At 40.7% G+C, this 21,769-nt stretch overlaps 1 long non-coding RNA gene across 1 annotated transcript; it reads left to right on the top strand.

Annotated features, from left to right (window-relative positions):
* The first annotated feature begins 10,333 nt into the window (after window positions 1-10,333).
* LOC144340751 (uncharacterized) lies at window positions 10,334-20,490 on the top strand. The gene is made up of 4 exons (XR_013417063.1): window positions 10,334-10,431; window positions 12,644-12,844; window positions 19,458-19,798; window positions 20,379-20,490. It is a non-coding gene; the product is annotated as an uncharacterized LOC144340751 (long non-coding RNA).
* The last annotated feature ends 1,279 nt before the right edge of the window (window positions 20,491-21,769 follow it).

The following is a 21,769-nucleotide window of genomic DNA, read 5'->3' on the forward strand; positions in this document are numbered from 1 at the left end:
TGCACTTGTATTCTAAATAAATAGAAATGGGCAACTTGGACTCTAAGTTTTATTGTTTGTAATATAAGATTTCAGCTACAGGACACAAACCATTTTATTTTTCTCTCTCCTTTTCTTGTTAGCATGGGATACTTGTTAAAAGCACAAGTTTTAGGTTTTGTTTGTTTCTTTGTTTGTTTTGAGACTAGGTTCTGCTCCGCCAACCAGGCTGGAGGAGTACAATGATGGGATCAGAGCTCACTGCAACCTTAAACTCCTGGACTCAAAGAATCCTCCCACTGCAGCCTCCTGAGTGGCTGGGACTACAGGCACATGCCACTGAACCTGGCTCATTAAAACAAAAAATTTTTGCATACGTGGGGTCTCAGTTTGTTGTCCAGGCTGATCTCAAACTCCTGGGCTCAAGCAATCCTTCCACCTCAGCCTCCCAAAGTGCTAGGATTACAGGCATAAGCTGCCACACCTGGCCTAAAAGCACAAGTTTTAGAATGAGACAGACAAGCCAGAGTCCTGATTCTGCTGATGATTAAGCTGTGTAAGCAGAGGCAGGTTACTTCCTCTCCATGCCTCAGTTCTCTCATCTGTTAAAAGAATAAAGTGATATCTACCTCATAGACTTTCTATGAAGCTGAGATAGAATATGTAAAGAACTTAGCACACAACAAGTACTCAATAATTGATATCATCATCATTGCTATTGTATCATCTGTTAGTTGGAGAATATACCCTTATATTGCCTTATTTAGTCTTTATAACAATTTTATAATATAGGCAATACTATAATCCCTATCTTACAAATAAAGAAATGGAGACCTAGAGAAGTTTAAGTAACTTGCTTAATAATAATAACAACTACAAATGATATAATGGACTTTGGGGACTCAGGGGGAAGGTTTGGAGGGGAATGAAGGATAAAAGACTACACATTGGATACAATGTACACTGCTTGGGTGACAGGTGCACCAAAATCTCAGAAATCACCACTAACGAACATATCCATGTAACCAAAAGCCACCTGTTCCCCCAAAACTATTGAAATAAAAATAAAATTAAAAAAATAACTACAATAAGAATAATAACAAATAATTATAAAGTGCACACGATGTGTCAGGTACTATTCTAAACTGTTTTCATATGAATTCATTTATTTGTTAATCCTAAGAGGCAGATCTTTTTGTTATCTCCAGTTCACAGAGAAGACTGAAACGCAGAGGTATGAAGTAACTTGTTTAAGGTAACACAGCTCATAGTGGTGGAAGTAGGATTCAATTTCACCTGGCTTCAGAGAATGTGCACTTAATCACTGTGCTATGCTACTGAAACTAGCCCAATTGTCCCACAGAACTGATATTTATGGTTTCTTTAAATAAACATAAAAGTTGATCCTCCCAGTTTAAAAACTTGAGAAAGTTATTTTTGTCTTATCTGAGTTCCTTTCTCAGGAAACCAACCATCAGGCCTCCCAGAGAGTATCAAGGAGCTGAAGCTCACCAGATCATTGCATCTGGTCAATGGAACACCAGACTCCTCATGAATCATGATTAATGAACTGACCACCTTCTTCTTGTTGACCAACATCTCTTCCTAACTCATCCCTAATTCCTATTTTCCCTCACATGGTTACATTTCTTCCCTGCTTTATAAACTCCTAATTTTAGTCAATCAGGAAGATGGACTTGAGACTGATCTCCCATCTCCTCTTCTGCGGCACCTGATGAAAGCCCTCCTGGCAATACTCATTGTCTTGGTGTTTGGCTTTCTGTGCAGCAACAGTAGGACCTAAACTGAGCCTCTGATGTTTCAGTAACACTGCCTCTCTAGTTCTATTATACAGTGGCATGGTTTGTAAAACAACTAAGGTAATAAATATAAAATAGAAAGTTGAGAAAAACACAAAAGTACATTTTGATTTTAAATTTAAGAATATCTAATAGGTAAATTCCTGTCTACCTTCTGATACTATCCAGGGTAAACAAAACAAAAGTCAACATTTCACTGATCTAAATTCCTTTGAGCTCTCTACAATGGTACCTGTGGTTTTGTAACACAAATTGTCACAACTACTTATGCTTTTTCGAAGAAAACAATTTTAATTTCAATGTCATGGACAAATATAGATTTTATGTGGTTTTGTTCAACCTAGACTCAGGCTCAGAACCTTTGCTCCTTGGAAATACACTTGGAACTCTCCTGGAAAATGTTACCTTTCTCTTTCTCTGTAATATTGATATACCTGTCACACTCTAGCAGGGCCCATGATTAATCTTAATGTGCAGGTGTTCCTAACTGAGGCTGGATGTTTGAATTTGCTTCATTCTATGCAGTCAGTTTTAATTTTGATTAATTGTCATCAGGAATAATAACTCCTCAGGGTAGATCATTAGGAAGCTACAAAATCGATTATGTTTAGCTACAGAATATGTAAAACTATTCACCACCACTGAAACAATCATAGGTGCCCTTTATGTTGCATGTACAAGGAATGCTTAGGTTCGTTACAACTGGGTTTCAGAACAAATTAAAATAGAGTTGGAAATGCTTTTTTATAAATAAGTTAGCTTTTAGATTTGCCCTTTCTTTTCCTTAATAAATTTTTCTAATTCTACCATGAAAATCAGTGACCATAGTTGGTAATCAGGGAAAATAAGAATAATATGCTTTCCATATAGACTGGGGAATATATTTCAGTACACATTTGCAATAATGAATTGGCAGACTCATGATCCCCTGATGCATAATAAAAGACCCAAGCTTACCTACTATCTCCCACCCAAGACTATTGCCTTAATTGAGGTCCTGCTGGCTTCACTTTGCAGCTAATGCAACAGCCTCCTAACTGCATCCAACTTCCTCACCTCTTGTGTAGTTCACATTGCTACTACCAGAGCAATCTTCAACACAAATATCATAATCATGACCATGATTAGAATCCTTCCATAGCTCAAGAGCACCTTCTCTATAGGATGCAAACCCCTGTTTGTAATATTCAGGGAAAACATTTTTAATGGCCTTCCATGGCTATACTAGTTAAGTCAAGAGATGGTGAGGTAATAGACAACCTCCCATTCTCACTGGCAAAAGGCAATCACAGTTTGTTTTCCACTCATTCAAAGTCTGCCATATAAAGGGTATAGCTCACTGGTGGAGACTTTAGTTGAAACATCAGCCATCTTAACACAAATCATCCTCCATGACTGGTGTGGCAATAGAGAATCATGCCCTGGCATGTGAAGGCTTTGCTCTAAAACTGGAACATTGCCTCAAGTCACAGTGCATTGGTCAGAATCTTTCCCATGGTCTTGCCCAGCTGCAATGGGGCAAGGAAACATATCTTCAATCTAGGGTGGGGAGGAGAATTGGAAATATTGGTCAGCACCATGTCTACCATGATGGCCTTCTATATAACATGTAAACTCTTCAGCATAGCATTCAGTGAAAGTCCTTCATGACTAGTCCCCTGCCCACCTTACTAGCCTCCCTGTCTCCAGTTTCTTCTTGATCCACTCATTTAACAATTTGTTCTTCCCACACTAGCTCATACCTTTGCACCTGACCCTCATTATGCCTGGAACATTCTTGCTCCCCTTTTTCATCTGGCTATCTTGTATTCATACTTTTAAGATTTATCTTAAATGCCACCTCTTCTAGGAAGCCTTGCTTGTAGCATCACTCCTTCAGGAGACCCTTCTCTGTGTGTCCCAGTACATTTCTGTATAACTGCTATCACATCTTATTGTCACCAAATGTCCATTTCCTCCATTAAACTGTGAAGTCATTCAGGGCAAAACTTCTGTCTTGTCTCTCTACTGCCCTACTTCAGTGGATTGTGACGTTTTTGTCCTCTCCTTAGCTTTGAAAATCTGATGAAAACTCTATATTATAAACTATAAAGTCTAGATAAATTGTTCTAAATTTTGCTAATAATTTCAAGACGTTCTGAGATGCTCAATCGAAATCCATCTGTGGACCTTGGGAATCCAGGGACCCTTGGTTAAGAACCCTTGTACTAGCTTCTGGATACATCAAATAGTTTTCATCTACCAAGTGCTTAATGTGTGGCAGATGCTGTTGTGACCACTTCACATGATTTACCCCATTTATTCCTTTATATGAATATAACCCATTTATTCACATAAAGTAGATACTATAATTATCCCCAGTTTACAGATGAGGAAACTGAGGAACAGCATTTAAGTAACTTGCTCAAGGCTATTCCTGAGCCTGCTTTCTTAACCACAACACTACATTGCTTCCCAGTCTCACTATGGTAATATACACAGTACTCTACCTAAAAGACACTGTATAAATATCTGTAGAATGAACCATAGAATGATTGCAAGCAGTAATGCTATATACCAGGAACTATGAATAGGGTTAATAGCATTCAAAAAATACAGAGGCTCAGCAATCAAATTGAAACTGATTTTGCAAAAATTATAACCGAAGAAATTCAGACAGAGGAATGTGACGTGGCTGACTCCATTTTGTCTCTAGCCTCACAGGCTGGCTGTCTTTGCTCATTCCTGGGCATGGGCCAAGCTCACTTTGGGAGAAATTTAGTTTATAGTTTAAATAATAGCCCTTCCCCTAAACCAAGTTGTTCTTGTAAAACTAGTGAAAGGCCACCAATTTAGGATGAGAGGGGCTTGAATTCTAAATAATTACCAGCCATTATTCTAGAGCTCATAAGATTTGCAACTTCCACAATTACTCTTGAAGATAACATCACTATTGTAGAACCTAAGATGGGCCTCTTGACATGTCTTTTCAGGTTTTTACATTTCTTTTATTTCCTTTTTTTTTTTTTTTTTTTGAGGCAGAGTCTTGCCCTTGTCACCCAGGCTGGAGTGCAGTGGCGCGATCTTGGCTCACTGCAACCTCCACCTCCCAGGTTCGAGTGATTCTCCTGCTTCAGCTTCCCGAGTAGCTGGGATTACAGGTGCCCGCCACCATGCCCCACTAATTTTTGTATTTTGAGTAGAGTTGGGGTTTCACCATGTTGCCCAGGCTGATCTTGAACTCCTGACCTCAGGTGATCTCTCCATCTCAAAGTGCTGGGATTACAGGAGTGAGCCACTGTGCCAGGGAGGTTTTTGCATTTCTGACAACTGGATGGCCCCAACTGGACCTGCCAACCAGTCCTGTGGCCCCCACCCAGGAAATGACTTAGCGTAAGAGAACAGCTTTGACTCCCTGTGATTTCATCCCTGAGCCAACCAGCCAGCACGCCTGACTCACTGGCCCCTACCCATCAAATTAGCCTTAAAAGCTCCAATCCTGGAATTCTCAGGGAGACTGATCTGAATAATAAAAAAACTCCGGTCTCCCATACAGCTGGCTCTGTGTGAATTAAGTTCTTTCTCTATTGCAATTCCCCTGTCTTGATAAATCAACTCTCTCTAGGCAGCGGGCAAGAGGAACCTGTTGGGTGGTTACAAAATGGTGTGTAAATGCTTTGAGCTTTCTCAGTGGAGTAGATAACGCAAGGTATACACTACTCCAACCTTCAGGTAGCTTTAAGGTTAAGGGGTGAAAAGGTAAAGAACTTTCATTGAATACTTACTACATGCCTGATACTAAGTTTGGTACTTTCTCAACAGACCACAACATAAAATAGTGCCAGTAGACCTTGGTATATAATTGAATTTTGAGTTCAATATTGACCCTGAATATCGAATGGGAAAAATGGGAAGGACTGAACGGGAAAAAGTAAAATGTAATGTTCTCCAAGACGGGCATTATTTAAACCACAGTTGGTAAAAATGTAACTGCTGTCTCTTTGGACATCAACCAGTGGAAGTTTTACTGTTAGAATGGAGAAAGGTTAAGCAATTAGGGGTGGGCCTTTCTTTTTATAAAGATAGGCCTTTCAAGTCTTTGGTGATAAGAAAGAGTTCTACAATTACAGTCCAGTGCGAGCGGGACGAGCTTCACTCAAGTGTGCACACGAACACTTCTGCTTTGGTTTCAGAAAAATGGGAAAGGAAGGCAGGAAAGAGAGAGAAAGAAACCACTATGTGCCAGTAATCGCACTAAATTATACCAAATAGGGTCTCTTAGGCTATCTAGCCTAGAGCTCCAACTATGGTCAATGGTTCAAAGGTCAGATGCCTGGCACTTGGTTGGGGGAGGGGGCTGGCAGGAAGACTTTTCCTCCCTGAAGAAACTTACTGTCGGCCATGAAATTTACAGGCAGTGACTCACGCCTGTAATCCCAGCACTTTGGGAAGCTGAGGCAGGTGGATCACGTCAAGAGTTTGAGACCAGCCTGGCTAACATGGTGAAACTCCCTCTCTACTAAAAATACAAAAATTAGCTGGGCATGGTAGTGCATGCCTGTAGTCCCAGCTACTGGGGAGACTGAGGCAGAAGAATCGCTTGAACCCAGGAGGCAGAGGTTGTGGTGAGCCGAGATCATGCCACTGCACTCCAGCCTGGGTAAAAAAACGGACTCCATCTCAAAAAAAAAAAAAAAAAAAGAAATTTATGGTCATATGTTTATTGGCTGAGTAAATGTCTTCTTTTTAGAAGTGTCTGTTCATATCCTTAGCCCACTTTTTGATGGGGTTGTTTTTTTCTTGTAAATTTGTTTAAGAGATACCATCTCACACCAGTTAGAATGGTAATTATTAAAAAGTCAGGAAACAGGCCGGGAACGGTGGTTCATGCCTGTAATCCCAGCACTTTGAGAGGCCGAGGTGGGCAGATCACGAGGTCAGGAGATCGAGACCATCCTGGCCAACATGGTGAAACCCTGTTTCTACTAAAATACAAAAAATTAGCTGGGTGTGGTGGCATGCACCTGTAATCCCAGCTACTCAGGAGGCTGAGGCAGGGGATTTGATTGAACCTAGGAGGTGGAGGTTGCAGTGAGCTGAGATCACGCCACTGCACTCCAGCCTGGCAACAGAGCAAGACTCTATCTCAAAAATAAATAAATAAATAAATAAATAAAGTCAGGAAATAACAGATGCTGGTGAGGCTGTGGAGAAATAGAAACGCTTTTACACTGTTGGTAGGAGTGTAAATTAGTTCAACCATTATGGAAGACAGTGTGGCAATTCCTCAAGGATCTAGAACCAGAAGTACCATTTGACCCAGCAATCCATTACTGAGTATACATTCAAAGGATTATGTCATTCTACTATAAAGACACATGCACATGTATATTTATTGCAGCACTATTTACAGTAGCAAAGACTTGGAACCAACCCAAATGCTCATCAATGATAGGCTGGATAAAGAAAATATGGCACATATATACCATGGAATACTATGCAGCTATAAAAAGGAATGAGTTCATGTCCTTTTCAGGGATATGGATGAAGCTGGAAACCATCATTCTCAGCAAACTAACACAGGAACAGAAAAACCAAACATTGCATGTTCTCACTCCTCAGTGGGAATTGAACAGTGAGAACACATTGACACAGGGAGGGGAATATCACACTCCAGGGCCTGTCAGGGGGTGGGAAGCAAGAGGAGGGAGAGCATTAGGATAAATACCTAATACATGCGGGGCTTAAAACCTAGACGATGGGTTGATAGGTGCAGCAAACCACCATGGCACATGTATACATATGTAACAAACCTGCACATTCTGCATATGTATCCCAGAACTTAAAATAAAATAAAATAAAAAAGAAACGTACAGTCTACTTAGAGAGACAAGACAGAATTTATTGAAACCCCCATCGCAAAATTATAGCTGAGACAGTGAAAGAGATCTGACGTAACCAACTCCATCTTGCCTCTAACCTCTAAGCTGTCCTTGTTCATTCCTGGTTGTAGGTAGAACCAACTTTGAGAGGAACTTAGTTTGTAGTTTATAGTTTAAAACAAAGACAATAATAGCCCTTTCCCAAAACAAACCCCCTTCCCCCTTGCCTGGGGACTAGACTGCCTTTGTAGGACTAACAAATTAGCCAAAAGATTAGAAATTATGGTCTAAGAGTCATGCATCTGGAGGCTACAAGGTTCTGACCCTCCCCAAATTGCTCCTGGATATAACATCACTACAGTAAAACCTAAGAGCCGTGCTTGGGATATTTTGCAGACCTTGCGCTTGATGGATCAGCTGGCACTACTGAGATGGATAAACTGGCTCATCTGATCTTGTGGCCCCCACCCAGGAACTGACTCAGGGCAAGGGGACAGCTTCGACTCCCTGTGGGTTCATCTCTGACCTGACCGATCAGCACTCCCAACTCACTGCCTCCCTCCCACCCCTGCCCCACCAAATTATACCCTGATCCCTGAATTCAATTAAACCCTGATCCCCAAATGCTCAAATGCTCAGGGAGACCAATTTGAGTAATAATAAAACTCCAGTCTCCCACAAAGTCGGCTCTGTGTGAATAACTCTTTCTTTATTGCAATTCCTCTGTCTTGATAACTTGACTCTGTCTAGGTAGTGGGCAAGGAGGACCTGTCAGGCAGTTACGTTATGGCACACTACATTAACAATTCTAACATTGTCCACGAGCAATTGCAGTCATACTCAGGAAGGCCTAAAAACAAGTAAAATAGATTTGGTGTCATTCATCCTACATGGTTTTTTTTTCTTTTTCTTTTTCTTTCTTTCTTTCTTTTTTTTTTTTTTTTTTGAGGTGGAGTCTCACTCTGTTGCCCAGGTTGGAGTGTAGTGGCACAATCTCCGCTCACTGCCACCTCTGCTTCCCGGGTTCAAGCGATTCTCCTGCCTCAGTCTCATGAGTAGCTGGGATTACAGGCGTGCACCATCACACTCAGCTAATTTTTGTATTTTCTGTAGACACAGGGTTTCACCATGTTGGTCAGGCTGGTCTTAAACTCCTGACCTCAGGTGATCCACCCACTTCAGCCTCTCAAAGTGTTGGGATTACAGGCATGAGCCACCATGCCCGGCCCTCCATGGTTTCTAAGGATAATTATATTGTATTCTGCAAATCCTGACTCAGGAAATACATCTCCAGGTAAGCTTTGAACCATTTCTAGCCTGTGCAAAGAGGTGGCCCAGGTCTGCACAGGGTCAATGTATAATCCTAAAGCTCTTGAAGATATGAATCTGCATGCCTGTTTGGAGGTAGGTGGAGGAAAAGGTACCCAAATCAACTTCAAGGATCAAGGGTAGATGACATTGGTCATTGTCCAAGTTTCTGTTCTCACTGCTCAAGTTTGTGTTCTCAACAGTCAAAGTACTTGCAAATGCATCTCACAAATTGCTGTGATATTTTTCCTGTCAGTCTTTTTCATTGCTCTCACATTTATCTACATCACTGGCTCTAGATATCTTGGTTTTTCAGTATCAATATATTTGAATTAAGGAGGATGATTTAAAGAACAAAGTAATATGGGATTTTTGAAGAAAAATATTTGGAACTAAATTTGGGGGAACATTTCTGGTTTCATTGTTTATAACATAGAAACATCTTATATTAGCAAGTCATTTAAAAATATTTGGTTGAAAATGTTTTTAAAATGTTCTAATATTAGCTTGAATATTCTATATAACTATATTATATTTTTTGTTGTTGTTGAGATGGAGTTTCACTCTGTCACCCAGGCTGCAGTGCAATGGCGTGATCTTGGCTCACTGCAACTTCTGCCTCCCAGGTTCACGCCATTCTCCTTTCTCAACCTCCCAAGTAGCTGGGATTACAGGTGTGCACCACCACGACCGGCTAATTTTTGTATTTTTAGTAGAGACGGGGGTTTCATCGTGTTGGTCAGGCTGGTCTCGAACTCCTAACCTCGTGATCCACCCGCCTTGGCCTCCCAAAGTGCTGAGATTATAGGCATGAGCCATTGCACCCAGCCTATGCTGTCTTAAAGTATAATGTTTATGGAACTCTTACTTTGAAATACAGTCAATTTCTCTCACAAGTCATCTGAAGGGGACTAAATCAAGTCAGCTTTCCACTGAGTTACAATCTCAGACTCTAATTATACAGTCTGCATCTCAAGTTGTGTTGTAATTCATTAAAATTCTTTTTGCCCCTTTTCAGTTGGATGCATTTCAGCATTCTAAATTTTAGTCTCTTCCGGGTTCAAACAAAATGTAGACAGTTAATAGAGCATATTTGTTTCTCATTTGTTTGTTAATTTGATTTTGTAATGATCTCTTTGTCCCTTCACTTCTGTAACCCATGGTGGTGCCTATCATAAGCAGTCAAAATGCAAATTTGCCTAGAGGCTGGCCCCTCCAGTCCCATAGCAAAAGAATTCTGATCCTGCAAAATGATTTGCATTTGGATGAAGGATTCCCACCACATGTATGAATTTGCACCTGGATGCAAATCCAGGAAGAGTGGGCTTAGGGGTGGGAAGAGGGAGTTGGAGTCTTTGGGGTGAACGAAGGAGGTATTACACTATGTGAAGACTGCAACTCTGTGCTCGGAACAGGAGTGAGAGTGAAGCATTGATTTTTGCCCTTCTGGAAGGTCTGCCTAGGTGCGTAGCCATTAGATGTCGGCAGGTCAACTGCATATTGTCAGGGCAGTCGAATTTATGTCAGTAGTCTGGTCTTTGGCTTTCACAGATCTCTCTGGGCAGCCTGACTAGGAGAGGTTATCAGGTCCCCTGCCTGCTTGGTGGGGGTCACTATTTAACTTCTTTAAACTCTGCTTGGGAATGTGTACCTTTTCTGCTTGTGGACCACATCATTTTTGTTAGTAGGCACCCAGGGAGGCCTTTAAGTATTCCTGCTAGGGATGTGTAGCCTTGGAGTTGCCAATGTGAAGTTTATCTTTGCTTTCCTGGTGTTTGCTATCTGGAGAGGATTATCCAGGGAGCAGTTTGGCTTAGGTGTGAGGCTGATCCTCTCATTTCTTCTCACCCAGTGAAAACATTACAAACCAAATATAATCCCATGGCAAGAGTAGACTCCAACAAGAAAATACAAGCCGTCAAGGACCAACAGTTGAGGATTACTGGAAATGAGATACAGTATATTTTTTCCCCCAATTTTTTTAGAGAAGAAAGGACTGTAATTTAGACTGTAATTTACCCTAGAATTTTACATTGTGTTTTTAAGATGTGAACTGGAGATTTTTTTAGGAACTATTGCTTGCCCAAATTCAAAAGGGAAAATAAAGCTAGAAATAACTTTGAATATACATCCAATTATAAGAATATGATTTTACAGGTCTAGATAGAGAGAACTTGATTTTAAAATTATAGATGATAGTGCAATATGTGTTAATAATGTAGAAATTAAATTAGATTGCTCATCATTTTTTTGCATTTTACTTAATGTAGTTTCACTAAATAGAGATTTTCAAGTGTAGTTCACTATTGCTAATGCAGTGATTATACTAAGGGTTACTCACTTAAGATAAAAATTTTGAGCTGATTAGGAATTTTATCCAATTACATTGGTCCATTAAAAAATACAGTATTCATACGTTGGCTAAACAGCAGATGCCTAAATGCTAAAATTATTGCTAGAAATTTAAAAGCTATCTCCCTAGATTTCTCATTTGTCCTTTGGAACATGGTGTATCAAAGGATCTTATCTGCAAGTTTTGTAAGATTTTAACAGCTCTCCCTTTAAATCCTTTCTGCAAGAGTCATTTTTTTGTTTGAAAGGGTGACTGTCATTTGGGCCTTGAATCCCTGGGAACCCTCTGGGTTACATTAAAGGGTCCTGGAATCTCCATACCAAGGATTATCAAGGACAGAATAATGTATTGCAGTATTTGTACTACTCTTTTTCATGTGTAAGTAGCTTTGTAATGATGAATAAATCCAGAATGTGCGGCTTTCATGGTAACTTTTGGTGTTCTCAATCAACAGAGATTAAAACAAAACTACTACTTTTGGGTAAAAAAACAGGCTCTCCTACTTGAAAAGCTTGGAAACTCCTAGAAACTGTGAGTAGAAAGTGCCACCAATGTGACAAGCTTTCCGTTTCAACTACAGTGCCTTGTGTGCCTCTGAACTCCAAGTGGTCAAAGGAGCCATTCAATTCCAAGAGTGACTCATGCTTATGTAACATACTGGTAGCAAAAGTGTAGAGCTTTAGGGTTGGTGGAAAAAGGGAGCACATTCAAGTCATCTGCTAACATGGAGTCTTTCAGTTTTTGCATTTTTTCCTACTTTGCTCTCAAATCACCACATTGGAGCTAAGCAGATGACAGCTAACTGTAGAGGTCTATAAACTCATTTTCATCTTGTGTTGAGCCAACCTGGTGAGCCAACCAGGACCCACTGAATCATGATTAAGGAGAGGACTCAATAAAATGCCCCCAACTCCGCCCCATTTCCAGAGCTGAGCTACGTTTCTCCCGCTTCAGATCATTGCTGGGTCAGAAAAACAGGAGCAAGGGGAAGAGAGGCCAGCTAGTGGCAGACGTACCACAAGGTACCGAGGCAAAGTTACGAAGAGAAGGAGTCTTCGTTTGCAAAGGTTAGAATGGCTAAGTAGCAGACAGCACACAATAGATATGAAGAGTCCGCCCCTATCACTCCGATACAAAGACCTAAAGTCTCACATTCAAACACAAGGGGTAGAGGAGGCATTTCTAATCATGGCCCCAAAGATGTCAACAACCAGGAAAATGTCTACTTACACTCTGAGTAGGGAAATAAACCCATTCATTTTATATGTGCCATAGGAGTTTTTATTGTTTATAAATAATTACAGCTCTCTTTCATGTTGCAGCATTCTGGGTGGAAGAAGAGAAGGGAATTGGGCCTGTTAACCTTGCATGTAACCAAGGAGCCGTTTATGACTGGCCAGGTGCAAATGCCATATCTAATCTTTCCCTGCGTCTGCTGTGCAGCAGCTGCAGCAGTTGGAGGGAGTTGGGGAGTTATTAAATATCAAGGAAATGTTTGTGCCAGGACTGTCTACTTCTGGGTGGTAAGTGAAATGTACAAACTGTTTTCTGTTTAGAAAGAGTGACAAATGTTAACAGGGAAAAAGTTATTCTTAGTGAGATCCCAACAATGGGGTTGAGGGCAGAGTGACCCGTCTGAGTCCAGAGGAAAATTTAGGACCCTTTACCAGTCTGTTGTCCCTATAGTTGCAAAAGCTTTTAAGTGTATTTTCTTTACTCCTTCTGGTTCTTTGATTATGAGCAGGGCACTCAGATACTGAAAGCCAAAGTGGATTCACCTGAGAAACAAAAAACTTTCTTTAATTCCTATTAATGCCCAAGGATATTTGAAAGGTTAATAATATCATTTGGGTAAAGTCAAATGAGATCTTGAAGAGAAGGTATAATACAAAAGGGAGGTTTGTATGAGTTATTTCTAATGATGTGGAGTACTACAATTAACACTGGCTGTGAGAATATGAGGGTGAGCCCCAGTTCTAGGACCCTTTTTTTTTTTTTTTCTGAGACAGAGTCTCCCTCTGTCACTGTCACCCAGGCTGGAGTACAGTGGTGCAATCTCACCTCACTGCAACCTCCACCTCCCAGGTTCAAGCAATTCTTCTGCCTCAGCCTCCCAGGTAGCTGGGACTATAGGTGTGCACCATCATGCCTGGCTAATTTTTGTATTTTTAGTACAGATGGGGTTTTGCCGTGTTGGCCAGGCTGGCCTTGAACTCCTGACATCAGGTGATCCACCCATCTCGGCCTCTCAAAGTGCTGGGATTACAGGTGTGAGCCCATGGTTATATTATGTAGTGGTGAAGACTAGGCTTTTAGTATATCTGTCATCTGAATAGTGTGCACTGTACCTCGTAGGTAGTATTTCATCCCTCACCCCCACCCCGCCATATATTTTGATAGATAGATGGCATCTGCAACAGCTGGTAATTGCATTAGCTAAATGTGACAGAAACCTAGTGACAGAGGCTTCATCAAATAGGAGTTGTTGTTGTCACATCTCCAGGAGTTATATGACTGGAGGTGCACAACACAGGGTGGATGCTACAGCCCCACAGTGGCATTGTGTCCTGGACTACTTTTCTTTTCCCTCTCCATCATTCTTCTAATTTGGTTTTCATTCTCATGGGTCTGGCCCCTTCAATAAACTGATCTGGAAGCCTACCCAGTGACTCTGCTTTCATCTCATTGGCCAGAACTGTATCACATGACCACCACTAGCTGCAAGTGATGCTGGGAGTTAAAGCACCTAAATTGGGTCCATTGCTACAGTCAAACTAAGTCAGGGATGTGTAAGTAAGGAAGAAAGTGAAAATGGGTATCAGATATGTGGTTAGCAGTGTCTGTCACAGGGCTCTTAAGAGATTCACAGATTACACAGGCTGGTGAGGACAATAAGTACATGGAATGATAGAGTCACCACTCTAAAGGATCTTAGGAGAGTGAAATAATAAAATGAATTTAACATGCAGAATTCAATAGGGTTAAATTAAAGTCTTATCCCAAGTCTAAAATGGTAACTGGACACACACAGAATGGGGGAAATGTTCCTCAAGAGCACCCTATAAAAATACTTATTCATTTTAATTTACCAGAAGAGTAATATCAACAAAGTAATATTTAACATTTCTTGCCAGGCGTGGTGGCTCACACCTGTGATCCCAGCACTCTGGGAAGCCGAGGAGTGTGGATCACTTGAGGTTAGGAGTTTGAGACCAGCTTGGCCAACATAGTGAAATCCCATCCCTACTAAAAATACAAAAATTAGCTGGGCATGGTGGCGCCTGCCTGTAGTCCCAGTTACTTGGGAGGCTGAGGTGGGAGAATTGCTTGAACCCAGGAGGCAGAGGTTGCAGTGAGCCGAGATTGTGCCACAGCACTTTAGCCTGGGCAACACAGTGAGACTCTGTCTCAAAAAAAAAAAAATGTCCTGAATGTTTACTGTTAGTTATTTCATGTAATTCTCCCAGTAATTCTCTGAGGTAGATACATTATTATTATCATCCCCATTTTTTTAGAAAACTGAAAATTTTAAGTAGCTTGATCAAAGTCCTCCAGCTAGAAAGCGGTTTGAACTTAATGGCAGAGTCCTTGCTATTTACCTCTATATTGTATTGTTCCCCAAGGAAAGGTGATCTATTGTCTAAAAAAGCTAAGTAAATCTTGGATGCACTAATAGTATTATGACATCAATGTCCAGAAAGTGGTAGTCTCTCTTTTCTGGTTAGAACATCTGTGCAACATTGCTCTTTACTCTGGAGTCCACACTCAAACAGGAACCACTGTCCCCTTCCTACATCCATACCTCCTTTGCCCTAGTCTCAGAGGGTAAGAAGGACACTCAAAGCCAACTCTCTCACCCTGCTCTTGGCCCCATCTCATGTCTCCTCTGGAACTCCATCAACTGACCCTTCAAACTCCCATATCTTCCATTTATCACATTCTGCCTATTCTTTTCTCCTCAGCAATTAAATTTTTTTTTCTTTTTTTTTTTTGAGACAGAGTTTTGCTCTGGCGCCCAGGCTGGAGTGCAGTGGTGTGATCTCGGCTCACTGCAACCTCCCGGGTTCACGCCATTCTCCTGCCTCAGCCTTCCGAATAGCTGGGACTACAGGTGCCTGCCACCACGCCCAGCTAATTTTTTCTGTTTTTAGTAGAGACGGGGTTTCACCGTGTTAGCCAGGATGGTCTCGATCTCCTGACCTCGTGATCCGCCTGCCTCGGCCTCCCAAAGTGTTGGGATTACAGGCGTGAGCCACCGCGCCCGGCCAGTAATTAAATTTATTCAGAAAGTTTCCACCCCAATAAATAACCCCCACAAAACTTCATTTGTGGAAATGTGCACTTTGCAAACTACTGCTTCTAATGAATCCTTGTTAATCACACTTCTTAAAAGAATATTTAACCTAGGCTGTCTCCACCTCCTTACTTCCCATCCACATCTGCAGCTTCCAAGACACGTGGCCTTGGGCTCTCCTGCCTCTTTACCTACATGATACTCTTGCATGACTCAACCATTTTGAGCTTCAATTTCCTTCCTCAGCTGCAAAACAAGAAAGTTGAAAGAATCAATTGTTTTCATTTACTTTTTTTTTTTCAAGGCACCTGAGGAAGGGTTTATGTTATGTGAATTAATCAGGGAAAGCTTACATAGTGGTTTTTTTTTTTTGTTTTGTTTTGTTTTGTTTTTTTTTGAGGCAAATCCTCACTCTGTTGCCCAGGCTGGAGTAGAATGGTGCAATCTCGGCTCACTGCAACCTCTGCCTCCCAGGTTCATGTGACTCTCCTGCCTCAGCTTCCCGAATAGGTGGGATATAGGCGTGCGCCACCACGCCCAGCTAATTTTTGTATTTTTAATAGAGACGGGGTTTCACTGTGTTGGCCAGCTGTTCACGAACTCCTGACCTCCTGTATTTCCCAGCATCTGCAAAATACAAGCCCCTCCTCAGTGGCAGCTATCTTTAAAAGTCAAAGAAGTTTACAGATTGTATTATTGTATTTTAAGGGCTGCTCATTTATCTGACGTGGATCTAGAAAGCATTCATAAATCTGTGAAGTCTAGTTTTTACAAATGTGCTCTCCTACTACTAAATCAAGATAACTTTTAATTCCCAATGACACTGCGAACCTAAACTCTGTATAGTTTTATTGGCTTTCTACTGGTTTTCTCATTACATTATTCTTAACAGAAGAAAGCTGACTGCTTCTGCTTTTTTATACTTAGGAAATAATTTTGGTGGCTATAACAGTATTTAACTTATCATGGAAACAGTGGTGTGTTGAGTGATAAAGTGAATGAAAGGTGGCTGGTTCCATTTTGAATTATCAGCATATTCAAGTCCAACAGAGCTTAAAGGGAAAAAAAAATTATCAGCATAATAAGCATTAGTGACAGGAAGGATCCAAGGAAGAAAATCCACTGGCAGTCTGCATCTGTCCTGGGATTGTCATTCTCCAGCACTACATCCTCTGAGAACGGGAAAAAAAATCTGAATCGCTTGGTAAAACACTTTAGAAGCAGGTAATTTCACAAGGGCATGGAAAGCCTTAAGCATCTACTGCAAATGTAATATAATTATATTTCTAAACTTCACCATCTAGAAGATATTAAGAACACTGGTGGTGTTGGAAAGTTCTGATACTTGGTAATTTTAACTCTTAGGCCACTTCTGTATGCAGTCATTGAAGCAAGCAATGTTCTTCAAGGAAAAATCCTCAGATTTCTTAAAGGTAGAAGCGAAACAGTAATTAATTTAGTTTCATGTTATGGCACAAAGGATAATTTCTTCACCAGATACTTATTTGACTTTTTGCAGCTTTTGGCTCTTGACCATTTACAGAACATGGTGAGAATAAAAAATCACTAAAGAGAGGAGATGAATGGTATGAGAGGTGGGGTCCAGGAGCAGTGGGGATGGAGAGTGAGTAGCGGTATGCAACTACATCATTTTAGATTAATAGAATTACTCCAAATGTTAGAAAATTCAATTACATTTGTAGGTGTATTTTTAAACAGCACTTCAAACTTTTAAAAGCACATTCACATGCATTATGCTTTTGTGTGCAGTACTCACAAAATGTTTACATTCCCAGCTTAAAACTTGTAAGATAGGAAAGGTAACCACTTTGCCCAATGTCTACTACTTCCTAGCGCAAAGATCTCTTCCCCATGCCACACACACACACACTTACTTAGTTTTATCTCTGACCTACATTATTTTCTAATTCCTGAAGTGAGAAGACAGAGAGAGAGAGCAAGAATGGGTGAGAGAAAAAGAAAGACATGCAATTGAACTTGCTATTATAATTAAATGGAATAGGCCGGACACGGTCACTCACACCTGTAATCTCAGCACGTTAGGAGGCCGAGGTGGGTGAATCACTGGAGGTCAGGAGTTTGAGACCAGCCTGGCCAACATGGCGAAACCCCGTCTCTACTGAAAATACAAAAATTAACTGGAAGTGGTGGTTCATGCCTGTAATCCCAGCTGCTTGGGAGGCTGAGGCAGGAGAATCGCTTGAACCCAGGAGGCGGAGGTTGCAGTGAGCCGAGATCATGCCACTGTACTCCAGCCTGGGGAACAGAGTGAGGCTCTGTCTCAAAAAAAAAAAAAAAAAAAACAAATAAATAAAATAAAATGGAATAAGAGGTTAGCAACACTTGGACTTGGAAAACACTTTGGAAGCACATCCAGATGCTAGAAAGGGCCCTATGTTAATCAAACAAAAAGTATTTTTCCAAAAATAGACGCATTTGATGATCAACTTTGAAAAGCTAATAATGTTTACATAATGTAGAAAAATACCCAAGCTTCATACTTAGCTTTTTAATGTACACTTAGAGCCTACACTTTTGTGTATTTTACCAAATATTCTTCAAAGGAGTTATAGCTTAGTATTAAACAGATTTTTTTTTTTAAAAGAACAACTTTAAAGTGTGCCATAGGTAAAAGAACCACTTTAGGGGAATATTCTATTAAACATGTTTTTATGGAGGGATCATATAGCATGCAATTATTTTGCAGTTACCTTTCAGCCCCTTGCTGTATAATTATTCATTTAGTTGTATGTGCTTTACAAATTCGCAGCCCCAAAGAGCTAAAAAAAAAAAAAAAATTACACAGAAAATGGTGATTATTCTTAGAGTTGCATGGTTTCTCAAAGTATTTAATTTGCCATTTAATTTGTTAGGTCTGAATTTATATCATGACCTCATGGTAATCATGTACTTACCGAGGGACTTCCGTGGATGTTGGGGTCTCAAAATATTGTGGGAAAGCACTTCGGAACAGGTACAAATCCAAAATGATGAGTGCTATGTGTTCATACACACCCCTGGCTTATACAGGGATAGCAGTAAATATTGTTGGATGCATGCATGTGTATACACGTGCACACATAAACATACACCTGCAGGTAACTTAGGTCTGCTAAAGAGTGGTCCGCTTCACAAGGGTGAGGAAACCTTTTACCCAATTAATCAAAGGCCACTCCACTTACAAAGCTACCCACATGTGTTAGATTTATTTGATGGTCATGGGGAGAGAAACATAAACATCTGAACTTCCTTTTAAAATCAAGAACAACAAACTAAAAATATTGCCATTAAATACAAGAAGTAAAAGCACCCAGTTTGGGAGGGACAGCAGGAAGCACACAGAGGACTACCTCAAATCTTTAAACATCAGAAGACTCCGCCTTTAATCTGCCTTGAATGTATAGGTATTATAAAAGGATACAGCTTCTAGAGCGGGGCAGAATAATTTGCTACTTGAGTCCAAATTGTGGTGTCTTGAAGCCAGCTCCTACTGGCTTATGAGAGCTAATTGTTAAATAACCAGCAATTTTGCAAACAGGTTGTTAAGCTGTTGCAATCTTGAAATCAGCCATGATGGCAGTGTTTACACCACAGAAATTGGCAAACACTACAAGCCAGGTCTCCCTCCAACCCCCACCCCAGAGAGCCAATTTACCAGCACACCAATGAGTTCAAATATTATTAAGGAACACTTTAATGAAAAAGCCCAATTTTCTGATAATTCTTATGGGACAGAGTCTCTCTACTCACCAACTCTTAGACTTTAAACCTTCCCCTGAGTGACTCCGAGTCTAATTTGTATTTTTTCCTTCTTTCTTTAGGCTCTTCCAATCCCCTTGGAGCCTATCACAACTAAACACTAATTTGAAAGATGCCCATATTTGAATATTAACGGTTAAGAAGACAAGATTTGAATTCGAATCTAGATTAGACACATCCGGGTTTGAACCCAGCAGCCTGCATTCACCGGATGTGTGATTTAAACATTATGCACGCCACATGCTTTTGTTTTTTTTTTTCTGAAAAGAGCATGATAATAACTACATACTGGAGTTCTTGTGGGAATAATAGTAATATTTCCCTTACAGGGTTGTTGTAGGGATTAGATGAGTTATTAATTGTAAAGCACTTGGAACTCTGGCTACAGAAAGCTATATGAATGGTAAGTATGTGATGTGATACACATGTTAATTAGATTGATTGTGACAATCATTTTACAATGTATATGTATATAAAAACTTCATGGACCGGGCACAGTGGCTCATGCCTGTAATCCTAGCACTTTGGAGGTTGAGGTGGATGGATCACCCGAGATCAGGAATTCAAGACCAGCCTGGCCAACATGGTGAAACCCCATCTCTACTAAAAATACAAAACTTAGCTGAGCGTGGTGGCGGGCACCTGTAATCCCAGCTACGTGGAGGCAGAGGCAGGAGAATCGCTTGAACCCAGGAGGTGGAGGTTGCGGCGATCCAAGATTGCACCATTGTACTCCAGCCTGGATGACAAGAGTGAAACTCCATCTCAAAAAACCAAACCAAAACATCATATCATACACCTTAAATATACAAAAGTTTTATTTGTCAATCGTTTCTTAAAAACTTTGGGAAAAAGGAGAAAGTCCTATGCATGTACTTATAGTTGAATGTATTGATATGATTGGGAAGATTAAGATACTACATGTACCTAGGACGTTGTAGACACTCAGCAAATTGTAATTGTTTCTGTTCTTCTTCTTGCAGTTCTGCTATTATACAGAATTAATATTTGGATTCAAACACATTTTCTGCAGGAGCTGGAAGGCTGACATCTCCCGGGCCATAGCCCAGCCATTTGTCATGCCTGATGCCATTTTTGGAAGTAGACCTTTAGTTCTGAAAATGAGCAAGCCCGAAGTGGCTGGGCCAGGAGGCCCACACTGCAGAAGGAGACGGGGCAAGGAGAGCAGCCTGCTCTTCCCTTTCTTTGAACTTACAGAACTTATTACCAGGAACTCTGGGTCTATAATAACTGTTTGACTTTACTCTGTATTCTCTTTTACAGAGGACTGTATTTGAACCTTGGATACCATGGTGATAATGTTATTCCCTTTTTGTGCTTTTGTGGCTTGGCTGGGCTGGGCTGGGTGGAAGTTAGGGGGCTTCTGCATCACCTCTCCTCAGCTGTTTCACTTCCCTCTCCCTGGGGTAGTGGTCTCGCTTTCCATAACACTATGGCCTAGCTGTTTTAAAAAGCAACAATCTTGAATTGTAATGTTTGCCAATTTTTGTGGTGCAAATACTCCCTCTATGGTTGATTTCAAGCTGCTAATGGTTTAGTACCCAGGTTGCAAAATTCCTGAATATTTAAAAATTGTCTCTCTCACCACCTGACTCCAGCACACACCTATCTGTTAATATGTAATGGAGAGAGTCTGATGTAGGTTTAGGACATATGGCCTTGGGCTCTCCTGCATCTTTACTTACATGATGCTGTAGCATGACTCAACTATTTTGAGCTTTGATTTCCTTCCTCAATTGCAAAACAAGAAAGTGAAGGAATCACTTTCTTTTACTTAATTTTTTTTCAAGGCACCTGAGGAAGGGTTTAACTTAATTTTTTTTCAAGGCACCTGAGGAAGGGTTTATGTCCTGTGAATTAATCAGGGAAAGCCAACATAGTTTTTTTTTTTTTTTTTTTTTCTTTTTGAGGTGGAGACTCTGTCGCCCAGGCTGCAGTGCAGTGGCACGATCTCGGCTCACTGCAACCTCCACCTCCCAGGTTCAAGTGATTCTCCAGCCTCTGCCTCCCAAGTAGCTGGAATTATAGGCGCGAGCCACTATGCCTGGCTAATTTTTGTATTTTTAGTAGAGACAGCGTTTCACCATGTTGGCCAGGCTGGTCATGAACTCCTGATCTCAAATGATCCACCCACCTTGGCCTCCCAAAGTGCTGGGATTACAGGTGTGAGCCACCATGCTGGGCCCATAGTATTTCTTTTTAAATGTGAAGATGGGAATCTGCTAGTAACTAAAAAGATCACTTTTAAGAAGAAACATTTAATCTTAAATTTAATGAAATTCAATACATATAGTTATCTATTCCCCTTCCCACCCCCTAATCTTGTCTAGGTTTTTCTTTAACTTGCTTCCTT

This window comes from Macaca mulatta, chromosome 4 (assembly GCF_049350105.2).
Source record: "Macaca mulatta isolate MMU2019108-1 chromosome 4, T2T-MMU8v2.0, whole genome shotgun sequence".
Taxonomy (NCBI): domain Eukaryota; kingdom Metazoa; phylum Chordata; class Mammalia; order Primates; family Cercopithecidae; genus Macaca; species Macaca mulatta.